At 49.0% G+C, this 12900-nt stretch overlaps 1 protein-coding gene across 4 annotated transcripts in view; it reads right to left on the bottom strand.

The window, feature by feature from the left end:
* Positions 1 to 5555, bottom strand: part of ST6GAL1 (ST6 beta-galactoside alpha-2,6-sialyltransferase 1) — a 121537-nt gene extending 115982 nt beyond the window's left edge. For 2 of the 4 annotated variants that reach the window (XM_040481052.1, XM_040481054.1), the window contains exon 1: positions 5447 to 5532. The gene's annotated coding sequence lies outside the window, so the exon portion shown is untranslated. Of the gene's footprint in view, positions 1 to 5446 lie in introns of all 4 variants that reach the window. The other 2 variants (XM_040481053.1, XM_040481057.1) reach the window with 2 other exon arrangements.
* Positions 5556 to 12900: the final 7345 nt, after the last annotated feature.

Genomic DNA, 12900 nt, shown 5'->3' with positions numbered 1-12900 from the left:
ATTCACAAACACATTATTCACAGTGTCAATTACCATAGGGCAAATGAGAAGTGCCTGGGCTATCCCACAGTGGCCTTCATCCCAGAAGCCTTACTCATGGATGCCCCAGTCTTGGGTACTTGCCCCTCCTCTGTGGTCCCACAGCACCCTGTACCAGTCTCTTGTTTCCTGGTCCCCTCCACCGGACCATGAGCTTCTTTAAAGCTAAGCTCTTCTCACACATCTTTGGTTTAGAGTGGGCACTCGAATACGTGAGGACTGAATTAGTAAATGACCGTTGAGTTGATGATTTAACATCTACAGAAACTGCTTAAGCTGCTGGAGGACAAAGGATAGTACCAGAACCCAAGGTCACATGCAGTGCCCTTCCCCCTCCACCTTAGACTTTAAACTTTTTCTAAAATAAAAAGTAACAGGGGCGCCTGGGTGGTGCAGTCGGTTAAGCGTCCGACTTCAGCCAGGTCACGATCTCGCGGTCCGTGAGTTCGAGCCCCGTGTCAGGCTCTGGGCTGATGGCTCGGAGCCTGGAGCCTGTTTCCAATTCTGTGTCTCCCTCTCTCTCTGCCCCTCCCCCGTTCATGCTCTGTCTCTCTCTGTCCCAAAAATAAATAAACGTTGAAAAAAAATTTTTTTTTTAAAAATAAAATAAAAAGTAACAAAAATGACTGGAGTTTGAATGCTTGAGGCAGGGTGGGAGAGGGGGAGGAAGCTGAAGGCGCCTTCCTCTCTAGGCCCTCACTGAAATACCACTGAAGTGACCAGATCCCATGGGCCATGTGACCTTGGAGGTGCTGAGCAGCTGATATGGTTGATGAATGAAAGACACAGCTTTAATGTGGACTTAAACTATGTCAACTACATCTGAGAAGGTTAAGCAAGAAAGGCAAGAGATGACTGCACATACAGCATGTTCTCAACCATTTAAAGAAAATACATCCATTTGGAAAAAAAAAAAAAAAAAAAAGACCAGAGGGAAAACTGCCAAATGTTAATAGTGGTTACCTTTGAATAACGTCATCTTTTTCTGTGTCTCTATACTTTTTTATAGTTTCCAAATTGTTCCCAGTGGGCATACTTGATTTTTATAATCAGAACAATAAATAAAATTTAAATCACGAAATTGATTCTGAAGGCTAGTAATGATTTCAAAAACCTCTCCAGTATTTTAATGCGGTGAAACTGCATTGCTTACTATGTTACTGTTACAGAAGAGACTATAAAAAGTACATCTACTGGAATCAGAATGCCATCATGTAGTTTCAGTACACACGCACACAAGCAAGAAAATGTATTTTTCCCCAATTCAGTTTTTAGTGAATAAATCACTGATACCAGGTCTGAGCAAATTCTCAGTATTCTAATGTTCCATAAGGTACTGTGAATTTCATTAATGAACTATTCCTGTCATTTTTTAACGTTTATTTATTTTTGAGAAATAGAGACACAGCGCAGGAGCAGGGGAGGGGCAGAGAGAGAGAGAGAGAGAGACAGAATCTGAAGCAGGCTCCAGGCTCTGAGCTGTCAGCACAGAGCCCAACACGGGGCTCGAACCACAAACCGCAAGATCATGACCTGAGCCAAAGTTGGATGCTTAACTGACTGAACCACCCAGGCGCCCCTCCTGTCATTTTTTTAATGCAACCACATCCTCACAACTTTAGAGAGCTACATTCTCTTTGAAGCCTTCCTCTTCCACTCACTCGTTTACCATCATTGGTTTGATTCCCGGAGAAAAAGGGAACACCCCTCTCCATGCCCCGTCCCCAGTCAATATTGAGATAAATTAGATCTACTTTCTGTGGGTTCCTGAGGACAATTTCTTATTGCAGTGATTTTTTTTAAGTGTATTTATTTATTTTTGAGAGAGAGAGAGAGAGAGAACAAGAGCATGTGCCTGGGAGCATGACCAGGGCAGGGGGAGAGAGAGAGGGAGAGAGAGAATCCCAAGCAGGCTCAGCACTGTCAGCACACAGAGCACAACACAGGGCTTGATCCCAGGAACCCTGAGATCATGACCTGAGCCGAAATCAAGAGTCGGACGCTTAACCAACTGAGCCACCCAGGTGCCCCTCTGAAGACAGCTTCTGAGGGGAGATCCAAATGTGTTCTGCATCCATGTAAAAAAAAAAGGGTGGGAGGGCTTCTCTGTAACTCCAGGTCAACACCAAACCCCAGCCCTAGCCTGCCTGTTTGTCAGTAACACAGAATGAATGAATGCCATCGCTTTAGACTGCACAGCTTTGTTTTTTATTTGTTTCTTACTAGGTTTAATTACCTTAGAATCACACAAACTTTACAACTCTCCAAAGGCCCCCCTTTACAATGTGGCAGGCATTCACCCCTCTTTGTTAACTAGGTAGGGTCTCCTAATTTGAGTAGAGGGCTTACTCTATGGGGTTATTCTCCCACCAACATCCTCTGCCACTTAAAAAGCCGGTGAGCACCGGAGCCTGCCAAGAGGTCTGAGCAGGCATAAGCCTGTGTCACATCGCTGGATACCCACAACAACGCCAGGATATACATACCCATCCTTCCCTTCACATTAAACAATCATATTCTCAAGGAACACAGGACACAGAAGAGCTGGCCCAAACTCCTCTGATCCTAAGGCCTGAGCATCTTCCACTCCCCGGGAACAGCCTGTGCAGAGACTGGGCAGGAAGGACTTTCACTGTCCAAGGAAGTGAGGAACTGGAGCCCAGGAGGTTAATAGCTCAGAAAGCTAAGTGGGGTCTCTGTCTTCTGGCTTCTTGCTGCCTTTTGCTTTACGATTATGTTCAAAGCAGGTCCCCACTGGGGAAGCAAGCAATAGCAGGGGAACATGTAGGAGGCCAGGGCAAGGGTGGAGTGAACCACTTAGTAAACACTACAGAAAAGTGATCCCCAATGATAACTGCAATACTCCTCACCATATCTACCATAGGGATCCATGGCTCTGTACCATAACCAACACCTATTTAATTCCTTAAGGAATTCATTCTCAGACTTAAAGAGTGTCGTTATAACAACCATCATAACTTTGACTTTACTCTGGGGTACCAACAACAACTCATTTGATGCAACGGTTTTCCTTTTACGCACAAAGAGAAATTAAAAGCAGACACCTTGCTGCATGTCCTTAGGCAAGTGATTTCTCCTCTCTGGGCCTCAGTTTTCCCATCTGGAAAATAAAAGGGTCTGGCCGGATGATGCCTAAGGTTCCTTATAAGGCAAGCATCCCGATAAGAAAGCTATACTCAAGTGCCCAGTGGAATTACCACAAAAATGAAACGCTCTAGAAACCCTACGAAAAGAAACAAGTGTAGCTAGGAGATAACAGGGACAGGACAAAACAGCACATTAGCTTTGGGGAAACCCAGACTCCAAGTATTTGTTGTTGGGTTTTTAAATTTTTATTTTTTTGGTTTTTTGTTTGTTTTGGTTTTTTGGTTTGTTTGGGTTTTTTTTGTTTTTTTGGGGGTTTTTTTGTTTTGTTTTGTTTTGTTTTTTGGTTTTCCAACTTTTCCTCTGCCAAATACAAAAATAGGCAGCTACTTCCGTGGAACTCTCAAAAAGAATTTAATTAAATAAAATCAATGAAAACAATGCCTTGTTCTCCCACAAGTGGCTCAGGAGTAGCTTGCTAAGAGACACTTTCTTCCCTGTGGGTCTGATGTCAACAGCCTAATGCTTAGGCCCAAACAAAGGCTTCCTGGCACAGAGATGAGAGGCAAATATCTAAGTCCCCATATCTGGCCCTATTCCAAATTGAGGGGAAAGGGACAGTGAGAAGAGAAAAATACCACAGTTTATGAAAGGCTAGCAGAAGAGTTAAGAATTACTAAATCTATCTTTTCCCAAATGAATAAGAACTCTTAAAAGAGATAATGGAAGGGTGCAGCTTTCCATCTGAATTACTTTCTTTGTTTAACTCTGTCCTAGGGCCACTGATTTTTAGACTAACCTGGTTGTGCCTTTGGGGGCTGTCAAGGCCAGGGGCAGTGTGGGAATTGGGAGACCCATACTCAAATTCTCTTTCCCATTTCACTGGTTTAAACTCCCGCAAGGCATTTTCCAGGCCAACATTACCCGCTTGTAAAATAAGAGGGTTCCCTAGATCCCCTTTAGATCCTCAGTAACAGTGGTTTGGAGCTGAAGGCCCTCCAGTTCTCCCCAGGGACAGGTTTAACCTCCAGAGGGACTGGCGGCCAGTGAGCTCCATGCCTGCACACCCCAACCCCCACCCCCCACTCCAGCAACCTTAGGGTCTTCTGCACCAGCACCATTCCCTAACAGGCCAATGCACCCACCCACCCACTTCACGGCTGCCCCAGCAGGTCTGATGAACCAAAACCTGCCAAGGTGAGCAGAGCACATGTAAGCAAAGCAAAAACAAAACAAACAAGAGCCCTCTTATCTGGACCTCGGAATTTCTCTCAAACTGACCTAACTGAAGATAAGAGCGTCCCTACCCAGAACAAGAGGCCTCGGCTGGCCTCGCCTGTAAAAACTAAAAACGCAAAGCGAGTCTCAAGCCAAAAGGGGCCAGTGCCAGACGCAAGGACCTACAAGGCAAAGCTCAAGCAAAGGGCTGAGAAGACCAAGACCGCTCTGGGCGCTGTTTAAATTGGACTATTGTTTCTGCAGGCTGGGGAGGCGCTCGCCATCTCCCAGCAGGGGCAGTCGCCTGAGTGCAGGGACAATGGTGCACTAGGCACGGTCTTTTTTTGGAGAGGGACCCAAGGGCCCTTAATTCAACCCCGGTGCGCTGGAAGTGAGGGGCTGCCCTGGTCACATCCAGTAATGCACCACGGCCGGGGACAGGCTCTCGGCCTGGGGCAAAGCTTTTTGTAGCCGCTTTCGTGTTTTGTTTTCCCCTTTTGGCAGACTGGCAGTTTGGCCTGAGGGCCAAGTGGTACCTTTTCAATGTGTCTGTCGTCCTCCTCTGGCCACCGGCGCCCCTAGCGCCTCTCCCTCCCCCGCGGCTTGAGACAATGGCCCGGTTCCGCAGGGCGGCCGTTCCGCGGCCAGCCGGGCGCCGGGATCCCCGCGCAGAGCGCACGTGCGTTTGTTATGGTGCCTGAGCCCCCACCCCCGCCGCAGGCCTCAGTTTCCCGGTCCTTAAATCTAGCGGCGGGAATGCGCAGGAACCCGGAGCGCGCGGGGCGTCCCGCACCTGACCCGTGGCGCGGTGCGGGAAGCGGGGCTCCCGGGGGCCGAGCGCACGTGGGTTTGTTGTGGGTCCGCAGACTCGCGGAGCCCCGGGGGAAAGCCAAGGCGGTCCCCGGGCCGGGAGAAAGCCAGAGACACCCCGGCCCCACGGTGGCCAGCCGGCCGGCGAGACTGCCGAGGCGGCGCTGGGCACCGGCTCCGCGCGCCCCGCCGCCCCGCTCCCCTCCCGTGCCCCTTCGCACACGCCTCCGCCCGGGCCCCGGGCCGCGCCGCCGCCCTGCGCACCCCTACTCACTCGCTGCGCGCTCGGCCGCCGGGGCTGCGGCCCCTCCGCCCGCTCCGCGCCCTCGCCGGCCCGCAGCCGCTCCCTTTGTTAGCGCCCGGCAGTGCCCCAGATGTCTTCCCCGGCCCGGCCCGGCCCCGCACTCCCCTCCCCCAGGTGCCGCCCGTCTCTGCGCGCCGCGGCCGCAGGGGAGCCCGGCAGCTGGGAGCCCGGCGCCAGGTCCCGGCAGGAGGGTCTGCTGGGGAGGAGCGGGGGACTGGGGCTGAGGGGTGGAGGGGACGGCGAAGGAGGGAAGAAGAGCGCGGCGGAGGGGCGGGGGAAGCGAAGGTCTCCGTTATGCAAATAGTCGGGCCGACGGGGTGGGTCCCCGGTCGCACGGCGCCCCAGGCACCCTGGCCTCGCCCTCCGGGGGTCGCCCGCGGATGGGCCTCCGGGTTAGGGGTGCCGGGTTAGGGCACCTCGTGATGCGGGGACCCCGCTTCCACCACCCCCCACCGCCACCGCCACCGAGGAAGGCGGAAGGAGGAACGAGGGGAGGGGCGACGCGGAGGGCCGGGATCCCCAAATGCCGGCTCTCCCCACTACGCCCCAGGTCCCGGAGGGTTGAATGCTACACTCACAGGCTTTCCGTCCTCACGAGCGGGAACTGTAAATCCTGGCTCCGCTACCGACTGCCTGTGTGACTGAGCAAGTCACTTAACGTCTCTGAACGCTTCTTATGTAGGATATAAAACGGCAAAATCTCTTTCACGGGGTTTGACCCGATCCTGCCCAACACCGGGCGTCGCATGTGCTAGGTGCTCACAAACACTGCAGATACAAGAGGAGCGTGGCCCCCAAGCTGCCTGCAGGCTGGCGGGACGGGAGCCCTCAGGTGCGGTGTTGAAGGGAGCGAAGTTCCTTCCTTTCACTGGAGCTGAACTGGGGCTGCTAGGGGAAGGCGTGCACCGCCTGTGGAGCAGCTGTCACCGCTGTATACCGACCATCCCCGGTGCCCCGGGGGGCGCTGAGACAGAAAACCGCCCCACAGGAGGGCCAGAAGCAGCCTTGGGCCACCACTCCAGTTCCCATAGAGAGAATGGAACCACCGGTGGCAACAATCATCACCCAACTGAGTTTTGAGCACCCACTTGGCACGAGACTATGTACTTGGAGGGAAAGGGGGAGTGGAAGTCATTTGGGCCCTCTGGGAACACGCAGTGTGGGGAACACTCCCAGCGCCTGAAGCCCTGACACAGAAGTCTGTCTCCAAATTGAGGTGACCACTCCCCACCACCAACTCAACTTGGGAAAGGGGAGGTCACATCCTCCTCTCATCCCTCAACACCCTTCTTCCAGGTATTGCTACCTCCCTTCCCCTCCTGCTAGGCTGCTGGCTGGCCGGCTGCTGAGGAAGCGTTGCTGCTGGGTCCACGGAGCTCCAGTTCCAGGAGGTGCCGCACAGAGTGAATTCAGATCTCTACCACCAACCAGCTGAGTATGGGTTTGGGTCCCTCAGCCTCTCTGAGCCTCTTTTTTTTTTTTATGTTTATTTATTTTTGAGAGAGTAGGGGAGGGGCAGAGAGAGAAGGGGACAGAGGGTCCAAAGCAGGCTCCCCACCGTCATTGCAGAGTGCCATGCCATGCTCTGTTGGAACCCAGGAACAGTGAGATGATAACCTGAGCCAAAGTCTGACGCTTAACCAACTGAGCCACCCAGGCGCTCCTCTCCGAGCCTCTTTTGAGCCTCTTTCCTCTTCTGTGTCATGGAGATATTAATGATGGTGTTGTCTTCAGGATTATGTGAAATGACCTGTATGAAGCCTTTGGCTTAGTATCTGGCATTTGAAAGGTGCCCCTAACGGTAACCGTAACGTGAGTGAGTGAAAGAAGAGAAACTCATGAGACTACTTCTGGGAGGATGCCATATTGGAGATTGCAGACTTTATTCCGAGAAAATTGGAAGCTCTTAAAAGATTTCATCCAGGGGCATGGCATGCATCCTTGTGTTTTACACTGATTTTTCTGCCAGCTTCCTGGAAAGTGGATGGCAGGAGCAGAGACTGCGAGCGTGGGGCACAGAGACCAGTTTGCAAGCTGCCATCAGTGGAGATATATAATAGGAGCTGGGGCAGGAATGAAAAAAGAAGACATGCAAATAATACCTACCATTTGGGGAGCAAAAGCAATTTGCTTATTATATTGCCTCTCCTTTTCATACCATATGTGGGGGCCTTACCCTATCGTATGAATAAGAAAATTGAAGTCCCCGAGGAAATGAAAGAGCTGGAATTTGAACGCTTTTCCACATGCGTGGAGAGCCTCAATCATTTCCTTCCTCAGTATCACTTTTATGTCAACACTGCTTAAGACTCAAGAACAAGGAGACGCCGGGCTGGCTCCATCGGAAGAGTATGCCACTCTTGATCTGGAGGTGGTAAGTTCGAGCCCCACAAGTATAGAGTAGAGAGATTACTATGAATAAATAAATAAGTAAATAAGTAAGTAAATAAATAAAAAACAAACTTTAAGAAAAGAGAAGAATGGGGCACCTGGGTGGCTCAGTCGGTTAGGTGGCCGACTTCGGCTCAGGTCATGATCTCATGGTCTGTGAGTTCGAGCCCCGCGTCGGTCTCTGTGCTGACAGCTCAGAACCTGGAGCCTGTTTCAGATTCTGTGTCTCCCTCTCTCTCTGACCCTCCCCCGTTCATGCTCTGTCTCTCCCTGTCTCAAAAATAAATAAAACGTTAAAAAAAAAAAAGAGAAGAATGAAGAATAAGAAACAGAGGAGAGACTTTTTTTTAGCTCCCTTCCCACTCCATATGACTCTTTATAAGAAGAGCTACAGCCAGATTACAGAGAAAACAAAGAAAGAGGCTCACTCCGTATTCTTGGCTTACAGGGCCAAAGTGACCACCGATGACATGAAAAGCCCAAGAAGTTTCTTTTTTTTTTTTTTTTTTTTTTTACTTTATTTATTTTGAGAGACAGAGAGAGCACAAGTAGGCGAGGGTCAGAGAGAGAGGGAGAGAGAGAATCTCAAGCAGGCTCTGAGCTGTCATCATAGAGCCCAACACGGGGCTCCATCTCAGGAACCATGAGACCATGACCTGAACTAAAACCAAGAGTCGGACCCTTAACCAACTGAGCCACCCAGGTGCCCCCAAGAAGTTTCCGGGGCTGTGAGGCAGATGCGTGGACGGGTAGGGAAGATCTCCCTGGAAGATGTCCAGGGAAGGAGCAGCTGTGGAGTTATTCCCTTTGGGGGCCCCTCCCCCAAGCTTGCAGTTGGGGTCCTCTGACCTATAGATGAGAGGCAGGAGAGGGATGGACCTGTCCTCTCCAGCCTATGAGGCTTCCTCACGTATTGTCTCTAGGGCCCCTGACTTGACAGGTTATTTTTCTTAGAAGTATAAATACCTAATTTCCCTCTGGACACTACCTCAGCTCCCCACCCCCATGACCTCAGTCTTTGCCCATGAATAATATTTTAAGTAATGCCTTTCTTAGTCATCATTTTAGGCGGTTTACTGGCTAATACAAATAATGCCCTACTTTATAATGTTCACTTACAGTGAGCCGCTCACAGACATGCTGTTTCTAGCACTCTTAAATTGGAGATGGTGGTATTGCACAGTCTTATAAGGAATAAGGAAAGCACCGGAGGCTGAAAATATCTTCCCAAACCCTTCTGCCTCATCTCTCTCCAGATGCTCATGTCGAACCTTCGATGGCGTCCACAGTTCTCTGCACGCTTTCAACACCCACAGTCCAGTATAAGGGCGGACTGAGGGCTAAAGGAACTGCCGTGTGGTCTACCTGCGCCCCCTACCTTAGACTTCAGTCCTCTCAGCTTCAAGGCTAAAGATACCTATGCGCAGCGAAGTCTAAGGAACCCAAGTCACAAAACAAATAGCGGAACAGCATGTCTGGGAGAACGACACTAGGGGCAGAGGCTGGACACTAGAGATGGGCCCCTTGGAAGGACTACAGCCACAAGACAGGGAAATGGCTGGGCCGACCGTGCCTTGTACAGCAGGCAGTGGCCTTGCAGCCTCAAGACCTCAGCGTTAGATATGGGCATTGGGTAAGCAGGTGTGGGCTTGGAAATGGGCATGTCATGGTGGACAAGCTTTCATTGGACTGCACTTCACCCAGTCAGCTTCAGTGTCCAGGCTTGTCCCAGGAGATACGAGGAGAAACCAAGTCCCAATTCTCAAATTACTTGTGTTTTAGCAAAATATCTTTTGGTCCAAATAATTAACACAAATTGCTATGGATTGAACATCTACTGGGTGCAAGGCAGCCTATGTGCATGTTCTCACGTAATCCTCACCTGGGGGAGGGGTATCATTCTAGAACCCTGGTGTACCTAAGTCTTCTTAGGCGACTCTTCCTGTTGTCGCCTAAAGGCCAATCTTAGCATGAAATTAATGTATAGGAGGCAAGGGTAGGGTTATAAATCTCACGCTAGGAACATTAAAAAGCGAGAGAGGTCTTCCCTGCAAGTTTCTTAAGGAGACAAAGTGGTGTCACAACAAACATCAAGATGCAAGGCTTCCTAGATATCCACTTACAACATCCCTTTTTCTGAATTCCACTCCTGACATCACCTTCACACATTTCTACAGAGGCCTCCTCAGCATCCCTCTCCCTCCTATGATACTCCTCCAGCTCCCCCCACCCCCACCTCCCAAGTCCTTCCCTCTAGGGGTCTCCCTTAATTTTAACTAGCCTCTCTCAGTGACCCCAAAAGATGTGAGAAAAAGAGTAGGAAGCTGCAAAAAAAAAAAAAAAAAAAAAAAAACCAAACAGTGCCCATGAATATAGATCTTTACATTTACAAATGGCTTGCATATACATTATCCCACCTGAGCCCTTTCCAGACTCAGAATAACCTGAGAAAACTGAGGCTGAGAGATAAAGTGAGTTGCTTAAAGTCCACTAGTGAGTGTTGAGCTGCACCTTGAAACCTAGGCCTCTTTCCTTCAGACCACATCTGGCCCAGGGCTGCAAATGCCTGGACAAGCCCATCAAACTGTCAGTAACACTTCCCCAGCTACAGCTGCCAAAACTGTCGCCCTGGTGCCCCAGGGCAAGACTCAAGCCATGCCCAGGAGACCGAGTCACCAGCAATGGAAGGAAGTGCAGGGACAAAAGGACTCAGAAATCAAAGATACTTGTAATAAATTCCTTCAAAAAGATCCAGGAAATTGGCTTCTCTCAAGTGACTTCTATCAGAACAAAAGTGCAAAGTCCTGTGTATTTATTACCTGAGGATGACCTTCTGAATAACCCACAAATAATGGTCAGGCTTCTTGCAAGAGAGTGCCTGGGTCAAGGAAATGTCTTTGAAATTAACAAATGTTTTGGGGGGGGGGGGGGGGGAAGAAACTATCCCATGCCTGTTGGTGATTTCTCCCAAACCTGTCTCTGTTGGTTTTTGTTTTTGTTTTTGTTTTTTTCCTAATTTTATAGATCAAATTTGCTTTAGGAAATTTAGAAAAGTCAGACAAGTACAAAGAAGCAAGGGGGAGGAAGATATTGTCAGCCCATCAGCCACAGGCAGAATTAACCTTTTGGCTTATTTTCTTCCAGTTATTTGCCATGCATATTTCTACAACTTTTCATAGCTGAGATCATGATATATAAAAATGATATCCAGCTTTTGTCCCCCATTTAAAGCATAACAAACATTTCCTGTATGTATATAATAGTACATGTATTCATTCCCTTTAGCCCTTATTAGATGCAAGGCAGACATTCTTAGGCAAGTTGTTAGTGGTTTATTGCACTATATGTTGGCTGTATGAGAGACAGTTTAGGGGCTAAACTGACTCACTGACTGGAGTCGGGCTGCCTGGGTTTGAATCCTGACTCTGCCACCTCCTGGTTACATGACCTTGGGCAAGTTAATTTACCCCTCTGGCTCCATTTCCCTACATATAAAATGAGGATCGTAGTATCTGCCTCACAGAGTAGTTCTAAAGATTAAATGAGTTAATTACATGAAAAGTGCTTAGAATAATAAATGGCATGGTAAGCGCTAAGTAGTAGCTATTAGCAATCTACGGTATATGTGGTCACATCATAAATTATTCAGCTATTCTCTTGCAGCTGGACAGTAAGATTGTTTTCAATTTTTCCACTCTTATAGATAGTCCTATAAACCATTTACTGCATGCATTAGTGGAGGAAACGCAGATTGAAACTCTGCTGTGGAAAAATTCGAATGCCAAGATAAGGTATTGAGAAATTCAGGATAAATGACCCAGGAGAAAAACTCTCCTTGGAAGGAGGTATCCAGTCACCTTGAAGAGATGACATTTAATTCTATGGCAAACATTTGTTGAGCTCTGTGCACCAGGAAAGGGTCTTGGCTAGATCAGGGAACACAGAGACGAAAAGGGGACACCAAGACGAACAAGAGACAAGACTGAATCTCGAGGAGCTTTATTCAGTTACAAAAATATCACATTTGTTATGTCCAGGAGTGAATTTTCACCATGACATACCTCTATGGTTCACTTATGTGGACAGGGATTACAAAACGCCTGATTTCAAAGGACCAATGCAGTAGGAAATACAGAGACGGCCAGTCTTCCTTCACGCCCTTATGGAGAGGACTTGATCAAGAACGCCTATTTCACAGAAGAGAGGCGCCTGGGTGGCTCAGTCGGTTGAGTGTCCAACTTCAGCTCAGGTCATGATCTCACAGTTTGTGAGTTTGAGCCCAGTGTCGGGCTCTGTGCTGACAGCTCAGAGCCTGAAGCCTGCTTCAGATTCTGTGTCTCCCTCTCTCTCTCTCTGCACCTCCCCAGCTCCTGCTCACACTCTGTCTCTGTCAAAAATAAATAAACTTAAAAAAAAATTTTTTTAAAGCCACCAACCGTGCCTAAGTATAGGAGTGCTGCATGGCCAGGGGAGCCCTCTCTCCCGATATTGTCCTGAGTGAGGGACCCTTTGCCAAGGAATTGTGAGGTTCAGATGGCTCAGACAGGGCTGCAGCCTCAGCCACATTCTTGCTGACTCTCATCACCTATAGTTAATGGGCTACAAACAGCTGGACAATAACCTTTTGGGAAAGGCCACATTTCCCATCACTGAGATAGTTCCTAAAGTTCAAATGTCTCCTGCAAAGCTGCATCAACTTTCCAGCCCCTCTTTGTATAGGGTACAACGCAAAACCTTTTATACCGTGAGAAACCTGGGTATACAGTTTCAGCCTTACCCTGCCAGGAGTGGGTGTGGGGATCGGTGATTTGAATTAATCCATAACCAGCCCTGCTAAGGCCTAAACGTGTGGACAATCAGATAGGCATTTGAGGAAGCACCGATGAGGTTCGGTGCAGGAAGTAGCCTCTGAACAATGTCACATTATCCATTACAGTCCTTCTTCAATGACATCATAAAGCACTCAACTGTCAAGTTCAATTAGCAAGTAGGTGGTCTATAATGATAATTACAGCCTGTACCTCTCAACCTAA

This window comes from Herpailurus yagouaroundi, unplaced genomic scaffold, assembly GCF_014898765.1.
Source record: "Herpailurus yagouaroundi ecotype Mexico unplaced genomic scaffold, PumYag 159, whole genome shotgun sequence".
Taxonomy (NCBI): Eukaryota; Metazoa; Chordata; class Mammalia; order Carnivora; family Felidae; genus Herpailurus; species Herpailurus yagouaroundi.
The sequence above is the reverse complement of the archived record's forward strand: the minus strand, read 5'-3'. Positions and strand labels throughout refer to the sequence as shown.